This window comes from Rhipicephalus sanguineus, chromosome 8 (assembly GCF_013339695.2).
Source record: "Rhipicephalus sanguineus isolate Rsan-2018 chromosome 8, BIME_Rsan_1.4, whole genome shotgun sequence".
In the NCBI taxonomy this organism is placed as follows: Eukaryota; Metazoa; Arthropoda; class Arachnida; order Ixodida; family Ixodidae; genus Rhipicephalus; species Rhipicephalus sanguineus.
This window is the reverse complement of record NC_051183.1, coordinates 29,157,540-29,167,785: the sequence shown is the minus strand read 5'-3', so window position 1 is coordinate 29,167,785 and position 10,246 is coordinate 29,157,540.

Here is a 10,246-nt window from a genome sequence, read left to right as displayed (position 1 = left end):
TGATATCACCTAACGCGGCGTCACAGAGTGACGGATGTCATCACATGACATGGTCGCTTGGTCAAAGGTGGGCAGTTCACGGAGGCAGTGTCATAGCAAGTCAGGAGCAAAACGCTTGCAATGCCTTCGATCCTGTCGCATAACACAATGTCATAGTGACGTCGCGTTATGTGACGTCACAGTGCCGTCGTGATCACGTCACTAGTTTGGGCGATCTTTCACGGCATGATGCGGTCATGGGGTGACGTCATTGTTTGATAATTTTTTGCATCACTCGTGTTGATGCCGCTGATGCCGATGGCCAATTTTCGCGTCTGATGAAGAATTTAAGGCTTTCGCCTTAAAAAACGGAATAGCACGCGGATCCTACATTCGCACCAGCTGCCCTCTGTTACGATAGTTCCGGTGGCGTTCAATACCGTAGAACGCACATGTAGCGCGGATCTCCAAAATGTGCCCCATGATGGCCTTGCACAATAATTTGCAAGTTTAAGGCGTACTTCTTTCGATGTAAAGCATGGGAATGAGCCTAGAGTTGCCATAAGAAATAAATTTTGACTCGACAAATCGATGTGAAAAAAAAAGACGGGCAAATACATCGACTATAGCCTTCCCTGTCACGTACACAACTCGGCGGGCAAATCGCGATTCACGAGCAAGGCGTCCTCACAGTTTTACTGATCACGAATCCATATGACAATGGCGACTAAACATAAAGGGATCATGAACCACGTTTCCAGGAATGACCTCATCATCAGCCTCGCGAATCGGTTGTCTAAATAATTCTTCGAATCAGTCGAGAACGAGTGGAGTTACAGGGATTTGCCGCGCGCTTTAAAGGGGGCCATGACACACAATTTTCGATCATATTCCCTGTTGCCTGTGTTAATCATTGTGCGTTTAAAAATGAATTTGCGAAATTTCAGCGCATTTGGTCGAGCACTTAATTTATAGTTGGATATTTTTATAAAGACGGGATCAGCCTGACACTCGAGCAACCCCGATGCACTCGCGAGCCGTGACGTAATAAGCTGCTTGCTGCGCGAACGCTTGCATTCCGGCGAACGATTTTGTTCTTTCGTCAGGTGCGCGCAATCTAATTATTTCAGCTTTCTTCGGCTTGACAGTGAAATTGAACGACTTGCAGCGGCTGAAAGGTAGAAGGCGACAGCTCCGCTCAGTGCAGCACATGACGCCACACACATCATATGGCAAAATGGCGGTCACTGGTGGTGGGCGTGGTTTATAGCCTGCGACTTCTAGCGCTTATTTTGCACTGAAATATTCTGACAGTTCATTTTTATATAATATTTTTCGCTGAAAGCCGCTAATTGTTAGGTGACAGTGTCCTGGCCCCTTTATACACTTTTTTATTCTCTCGTTCAGACAAGCGCACTGAAAGCAACACAGAGAGGGATGGCCCGGGGGAGTGAGGTTACGTCAGCTGGCGTCATGACCTTGAGCGCTCGAGATGAAACGCGATCCCTCTCTCCCGCTGATTCCTATGCGCGAGTGTGGCTCACTGTGTAATGTTAGAAGACTGTATAGCGCGGTGCCGGTACGTGGCGGCACCCCGTGGCAAGAAGCACATATGATCTGAACGTCGTTCTTGTTTATGTCTGCTACTGGCCAATAGCATGCTGTCTGCTGTTCGACGTCGAACAGCAGGCGCCTGCAGCTCGGGAGAGAGTGAGCATGGGCCTGTTTAAGGAAACGGGGCGCCTGAGAAACTCCCAATTTGCGCTCCGCTTCTAAGCTCTATTTGCCACGTATGACTGCAGGATTTGGCTGAGCTCTTCATAGCTCTATCTGCTATCCGCGGGGTGTGTTTTCTCACCAAGTGGGTGGGGTGGATCATGCCCCTTTAGATTGCTCGACGTCGTTGAACAGTGGAGCCTTGGGCCCTCTGATAACCTCTTGTTGAGCATGCGGGCATCTTTTCGAGCTGTGGGAAATTTGACATTCACATATATGCCATTGAGAGGTGTCAGCTTTTACAACGCGCACTCTGAGTGGCTACGCAGCTTTGCCTCGTTCCGAAACATGTTGCCCTATTTTGTTGGCAATTGTGTACCGTTCGGTATGATATCCAAGGAGCAGGCTGCGTTTTCTGACAGCTGAAACTTGTGCCATCCATTTAAAAAGTAATGTTAGAAAGTGATGTACATAAGAAACCCACCATGGGTCTCTTACTTTACTTTCTGAACGTTTCAACGCGTTCAGCAGGGCGAATTTCAACTTGTAAGTCGAAAACAGTGGTAGTTGCCATCGCGTATTCACTTTCGTTAATTCCAGTTACATAACTGATGTCTGTGCACCTTCGTTAATTCCAATTACGTAATAAATGTCTGTGCGAGATACCAAGAAATACAAGAAACTATACCTCACTGATGTACATCTCAAGTTTGTTGCGCCATTTATGTTCATAGGGTGCATTTGACGGTATCTGTGGTGTTCTCGTGTAATCCCGTTATATCTTATTTAACACGCACTGCATAAGCTTGTGTTGTAGCTTATAAAATGGGTTATGTGCCACGACTTGTAAACTCTTCGACAGAGCTTGTTCTTGAGCGTCTTTTGTTAGCGTGATAGTGTGTGCGCTTTATTAGTGCAAGTCAGTGCAGGGTAGTTACCGGCTCACATACGTGGCTGGCATAGACGTCACTGAAACCGCCATGATGATGCACTGTGTGGTAGGACGCAAGGTTTGTGACGTCGCGTTAGTTTTATCATTTTATCACTTGCAAGTTCTTTCGTAATTGACGCGCAGAGGCCAATCATGACGTGGGCGCATTTGTATCATATCGAAGCAGGTTAAACGCAATGTGATTATGCTGCCTGTACGTACGTCATCAAAGCCGCCATGTTGGTGAACCAGTACGTTATGAAGCTGCGTCCATGACGTCAAGTGCAAGCCATCTATACGTCTGCGAGCATCTCATATTGAGTAAAGCAAACAGATTGAAAAGAAATTGAGTGGGCTGCTTCGTCCTGTTCTAATCTTTCGGCAACAGGGCTCGTCTGTTTCGACAGTAGAGTTCCCGCGGTTTTTGCCGTTATACAATTATTCTTCTGACGCAAAGGAGGCGATGACGCAACAATAATGTGCGACACGAACAATTTTCTGATCCTTTTTCAACACGAAAGTGTTTTATGCCGGGGTCCACCAAGACTTCAGTGACGTATTTTCGTCACGGAAATGACGTCGAAAAATTTTACACGATCAGATGGCGAAGAAAAAAAATCACAGCATATCCACGGAGTGAATGATGATGAGTGGGCGAAGCTGCGGAGGTTCATCGGTAAACTGTGAATCTTCGTGAATTCTGCCCAGTACATCATCACCGACGTGAGATCGGGCGCGTTTATACTAAAGGTTCGATGAGTTATGACGACTTGCAGCTCACTTTAATTTTACATGTACGCTGTGAATTTACATTGTTTAGAAAACCATTGCTTTAGAAAACATCTGGCGTCTTTCGTTAAGCAGCTGGCGTCTTTTCGTTTTGCTTTAGAAACATCTGGCGTTCTTTCGTTTTGCTTTTAGAAAACATCTGGCGTCTTTCGTTGGTTTATTTCATCAATCAACGGCGTTTTGAACAAAATTTTTATTGTTTAATCACGCACAGGAGAAATCTCACCAGGCACTACCTTGGAGGTAAACAATGGCTGCTAATGGGAATGAGAGACAGAAGAAGTCGGCTTTTAGCTAACACTTACACTTCTACTTCTACTAACGTTTCCTACTGGAACATGCCAGTGACTGCTAATGGGGAATGAGAGACAGAAGAATTCGGCTTGTAGTTAACGTGCACGCTGCGAATTTTTTATTGTTCAACAACGCACAGGAAAAATCTCCCACCGGCACCACCTTGGAGGTCAAGATCTGGTACAAGCGTTACGACTGGTTACGCACTACTACGACTACGAGGGACGAACGGGTGCCGCCTTAAGGAGCTTCGCCCCTAAAAAGTTCCGTCAACTGTCGTCGAACCCACGACCGCTCGGTCCGCAACAACAGATGCCGGGCACGCTATCCACGGTCACAGACTCCAGAGGCTTTACAAACGCGCCTTTTATATCTACCACTCTCCCGGTCGGCTTGGTGGTGTTGCCCTCTGGGAGCGGTAAAGTAATTCGTTATTACGGTGGCCTCCGCGATTAGCACCTGCAACGCGTTACACGTCCGTCCAATTCGGCGCGTTTTCAATAGAAGTTCAAATTTGTCAATGCCTTACCACAACGCGAGATGGCGAACTTCGCCCAAGCATCGTAAAAGGGTCGGCCTCGCTCATAGCATCACGCTAATCAAAACAAAAATCGCTCTGCGACGCGCGCCTCCCTCACCTGGCTGTAGCACGGCGTTCATCGCTAATGCGCTCGCCCCGAAAAAAACGCGGCCGGGCTACCGGGGCGGCACGACGCGCTTTGCGTTTCCTTCTAGTCCGTCCGTGGTGTTCAATTACATTTTAACATGCTGCGGGATGGCGACCAAGTTCTGCGTCCAATATGCGACGCTCTTCTGGCTATCACACCTCGTTCTCTAATTACGTTTACCTTTAACTACTACAGCTACCTTAAGGGTTTGTTTAGTCATTTATCATGGACGTTAGTCGTCGGGATGGAGATGTACCGCCAATCATCAAAGTGGGTGCATATACGTTAAACGGTGCCATAGCTGCCAGACATCAATATACATTGTGCGAGCTCTCTTATATCAATGTACAGTAAACATTCAGTTACTTCTGTAAGGGCACGCTTTACTTTCTTGTTATTCCGATTCCTATGACGGAGGGATCAACCATGTTTTTTTTATCATGGCGAAAGCCTTAGATGCCTCTTTCAGCGCGAAATTTGACCGTTACCGTCAGCGTTCCGCGTCGGCGGTGTCAGCGTCCCGCGGCGTCGGGGACGAGTGATGCAAAAGATCATCATCACCAGATGACGTCACGGGTTGCCAAAATTTGTGACATCATGACGTCACGTCCCATGATGGCGTTATCACGTGACATCGTAGCCTTGTCAAGGGTTGTCCGATCATGGAGGCAATGCAAAACCAGGTGAGGTGCCTCCGATCTTGGAGGCAGTGCAAAGCCACGTTACGTACAGAAAGCTTTGGAAGGGTGGCGAGGCAGCATCAATACATCGACTGAAAAGAAAAAGAAGATGGCTTTCGACTTCGAGTCGTCTTAAGTGAATGCATAAGGGACCCTTGAATGTCAGCAAACATTAAATAGTGGCCAAAAAAGGAAAAAAGAAGGTTTTTCTTTCAGTAGGTTTTATTCAAGCAACTTTAGCACATGGATACAATTCTGCACATCGACCGATTGCATCTCACTATGAGTGTTACCTTCACAAAGAAATATCCTTCAGTTCAAACCGAAGGTTAGCATAACGCTTCTGGCGAGTGCAACTTCGTCATCCAGAACTTGTATGGGAATTGATGAAATATTGTTATCTTCGAGGCATTTCTGCAAAAAAAAAATGATTCGAACACCATAGCTTCCATAAGTAACCAAGATAACTTCAAGGATCTACTTATCACGCATTTGTTAAAATAATGATTGATACCTTTTACATTTTCCTTTTCATAGCCTTATTATTATTTGTGAGCAATTTTACGTTAAAAGGTTTTTTTTTATAGTAGCAGGGTTATGTCGCGTTCATTCTTTAATTTTATTTCTCGTATTTTAATGTGCAACGTTTTGTTGTATAAATGCGTTGTCCAGATTGAAAGTGTATTCTTTCCTTGCGTCTCTTTATTGTATGACGTAATTGGCGCTACGTTCCCGCATATGCTTCTGTAACCTTTTTTTTTTTGCTGTTCTTGTGCATTTCTTAGGTATTGATACGCGTTCATTTTGTACACTGTTCAAATGTAACATTTTCTTGCATTACCCCCCCCCCTTACGCAATGCCTCCAGGGGCCTGTAAGGTACTTTAAATAAATAAGTAAATAAAAAACTTAAGTTTCACTGATACAAAATTCTTCATCAACTGGCAGTGTCGCTGGTCTGCATACAGACCAGAATTTTTATCGCAGCCATTTCTGGCCGAGGGCCGCGGGTGAGGTGCGACGAGTGACTACGATAGCCTCGCGCACGTTCTTAAAGCATTCTTATCGCCAATGCTTGCTCGGCATCAACTGCTACATCACCGAACACGCAGTCCCTGCACTGGACACACCGACGAATGATAACTGGGGCCAAGCGAAAGAATGGGAATTTAAGGGCTTGTTTTTTCATTCTAAAAAGACAGGGCGTGCAAACAGGGACACAAGAAATAAGTCAGGACACTACAAACTACGACTAACAGCTGAAGAGACGTCCAACGGCGGAAAAGAAAGAAGGCACGAAAACTTATCTGCGCATGCCCATACAATAGGAGAACCTATCTATCCGGCCCGCGTTGGGGTCTACGTGGACGATAACTGTTAAGGCACTGATAACTCTTAAGGCACTGATAACTGTTAAGGCATTGATAACTGTTTGACATTAAAGGTTTGCATGACTATTACAAGTCACGCCATGCAACTCACACTCACCAAGTATCCTTTAAACGCGTCAGCAAATTTAAAAGGAAGCTTCAGTTGTGTGTAGAGAGAGGCACTCTGCGAAGAAAAATAGACAGAACACTCCTTTGCTTCGTGAAAGAGTATAAAGGTCTGACGACACTGAGGCACATTTCACATTTTCTTAAGCGAAGCTGCATTATATATATATAGAGAGAGTAAGATCTTTATTGAAAGCAGAATGTCCAGCCAGTGTATATATTTTGCCTACTTGCTAGTCTGCAGGGAAAGGGGAAGGGGGCGAGGGGAAAAGCCCTGGAAGATTGTGGGCAGAAGGAACTGTAAAACAAACGGATGAATTAGATGCAGGTCTTGTAATAGCTGTCCCAGGCGATGGATGAATGGTGTCTACAGTTAATGTAAAATACGAAAAAAAAAATAAGATAGTAACACTGATGGAATACTTACCGTATTAGTCAATTGTTCGGTGATGCAAGGATACATCTGTAATATCACAGAAATTTCATTTTTCGCGAATTGCGCCCGTAATGGGCATGTGGCACTGCGTGTTGCTGGCCCGGTTCGTTTTCCTCATCGGACAACACCGCAAGAGTCAACCAGTGAACGTTTTCACGAAAAAGCTGCTAGTGGAAAGGCCGTGTTTGCCACGTATTCTCTCGGATAGGTGTGGACAGCAGCGATTGGTTGCGTACCGTAGATATCAATTTTCTTTAATTTACGTCACGATAACATTGAATCAAACTGAAAAACGTTTCTATGGTGTTGCGGTTGAATGAAGGTGCCACAACGCCACGTTACAAGCGCTGTGGCTGCAATACCTCCTGGGGTTTTCTCAACTGTACCTTAGTATACGAAGGAGATTACTTTGAGGAATTGTTTCCCCAATTTCATTCTCTGTTGAAGGTACCAGCGCACTAAATCCCAAGATCGGCAAGCTGCTCTCTGTATGGGGTCGTCTGGTATTTACCCATGCGGAGACCTGCTCTTTCTTGCACCTCATTGAAGCTTATACGGAAATCTATGCTTGTTGCTTTCTTGCTTTCAGCTCTCATAGTTATTGACACTACCGTATAAATCTAGTAAAGCGAAAAAAAGACTCCAGCTAGGGTGCTATTTGATTCACTATGTGTTTGCTGTTAAAGCAAAATCTTAAATCTTATACCTTCCATCTTACAGTAGCATAGCTTAGTGTTTGGACCACCACGGATACGTACCTTCTCAGAAGTCTTCTCTGGTATCGACTCTTTGCATGCATTATAGACTTCGCAGTATAGCAAAAGTGCCTATGGAGAAATGGATGGCAGGGCGCATGAGTATTTTATCACAGTGCATCAGACAAAAGCTCAATACTCCGCAGTATATAGGTGGATCAGGTGACATCGGATGAACTTGGACTATTGCATGGCGCACAAGAAACTGCCAATTTATGTCAAGCAACAGCGAATGAATATGTGGTATTGGAGGTGTTTTGTATATTCCATAAAAACATCATTCTCACTAATTTGCACTGCGCCACAAGCATTATGAAACAGGCCCGCGAGCACACAGACACTCACTCACTCACTCACTCACTCACTCACTCACTCACTCACTCACTCACTCACTCACTCACTCACTCACTCACTCACTCACTCACTCACTCACCTACTCACTCACCTACTCACTCACTCACTCACTCACTCACTCACTCACTCACTCACTCACTCACTCACTCACTCACTCACTCACTCAGCTCAGTCTCACTCACTCACTACGCTCACTCACACACGCAATCCTCACTCACTCACTCACATCACTCACTCACTCACTCACTCACTCACTCACTCACTCACTCACTCACTCACTCACTCACTCACGCACTCACTCACTCACGCTCACTCGCTAGGTCGCTAACACACACATATGCTCACTCACACACACAAGCATTCACTCAATCGATCGCTCGCTCGCTCACTCACTCACTCACTCACTCACTCATTCACTCATTGACTCACTCACTCACTCACTCACTCACTCAGTCACTCACTCACTCACTCACTCATTGACTCACATCACTCACTCACTCACTCACTCACTCACTCACTCACTCACTCACTCACTCACTCACTCACTCACTCACTCACTCACTCACTCACTCACTCACTCACTCACTCACCAACTAAATCTTTTTCACACACACACAGGCACGCACACATACACACACACACACAGGCACACATTCCGTCGTGGGTAACACGTTGTGAAAAAGCCAACGCACGAACCGGTCGCACTTTGTCCGGCGGCGTTACTTTGGCCATTGCCAGAATCTGTCGATTGCAGAGCCTCGCAATATCTTCGTAATACGCCTTAGCATTGAGAAGTCTTGGCCCGTCACCTGCGGTACAAAAGTTCAGCACGACTCGTAAATTCTGCGCCACTCTCGCTCTTCATAGTTTCCGCGCACTTTGATTTCGATGAGTCGCAAATAAGACACTGACACACATACGGCGAAACGTGGTCAGTGTGCCTTGAGTTGCTATGCCTCAGGCTGTTGTTTTGCGCGTATCTATTTTCGTGCAAATATGTACGCGGAAGTAAGTATCAAGCACAGGCATTGAAACACTTTACCCCAAGCAAGTAAACGAGGCTTCTGCAAAATAACGGTTAGAGTGCAAACAAAATAAATAAAAGTCTGTTTACTTGCAAGACCATCAAATTTGCCCCCTCAGCATTATAGTACATGTTTGTTCTCGTCGAAGTGACTGTTTAGTAAAAACACAATATTAATGAGAACTAACAGACAATAATGCCGAGGAAAGTATAAGGGGTGTTATTTGTAGCAATTAGGATATAAACGTGAAGAAAGTAAAGTGGACGAAAAGATAACTTGCCGCCGGCAGGGACCGACCCTGCTACCGTCCGATGCGCTAGCACTGAGCTACGGCGGCAGTCATCCTCCCGTCCACTTTGTGGGGTATATATGTAAATTTAAACCTAGCACTGTTAGTCAGCGCCAATCGCAGCCATGGCGGCAAGTGTGGAACACTTTTTTTTCTGCCTGTTGGCGTCACGTAGCACGTGATCTTTTTACCAGCTGGCAGCTGACCAATAATCCCTCGTATCCGCGGAGCGTGCCAAGCACGAAGCGCCGCAAATGTTCGATGCAAAGTAACGGAAACGGCGTTCTCGAACAACGGAAACGGCCGCGGGCCTTCAGAAAGGCGTGGCCACCATCCACAATATTACCTCAGTCCGTTGTTGGCGACCAAGGCTTCAGCGGCTGCGGCAAACTTGTTTCGTTTTCGATTTTACTAGGCGTACGCGAACTGCGTGGGCGCTATCTACATGATCGCGTCGACAGCGACTGCGGTCAAAGGTGCGACAAGCCGTAGTTTTATTTTGGCCGCGGGCCTTCAGAACACTGTAGTTGACATACATGATTGTCCACTAGCGAGGCAGGTTTATTCAGCAGCAGACGGGGCCTGGAGCCGCGGTCACATTGTGAACGAAGTCGCGAATGTCGAAAATTGCGGCTTTCACACTGCTCTTATGCAAAATCAGTACTAGGTTTACGTATTCATCTAGAAGATGAAGATGCATTGATGTAACGGACACTTGTTTATTGCTTTATTGATACTTTCGATATCTCGACATTCGGTAAATTCGGATATTTTTTCTGGTCCCGTGAAATCCGAATTAACAAGCTGTTACTGTGGTAAACTGTCGATATTATCT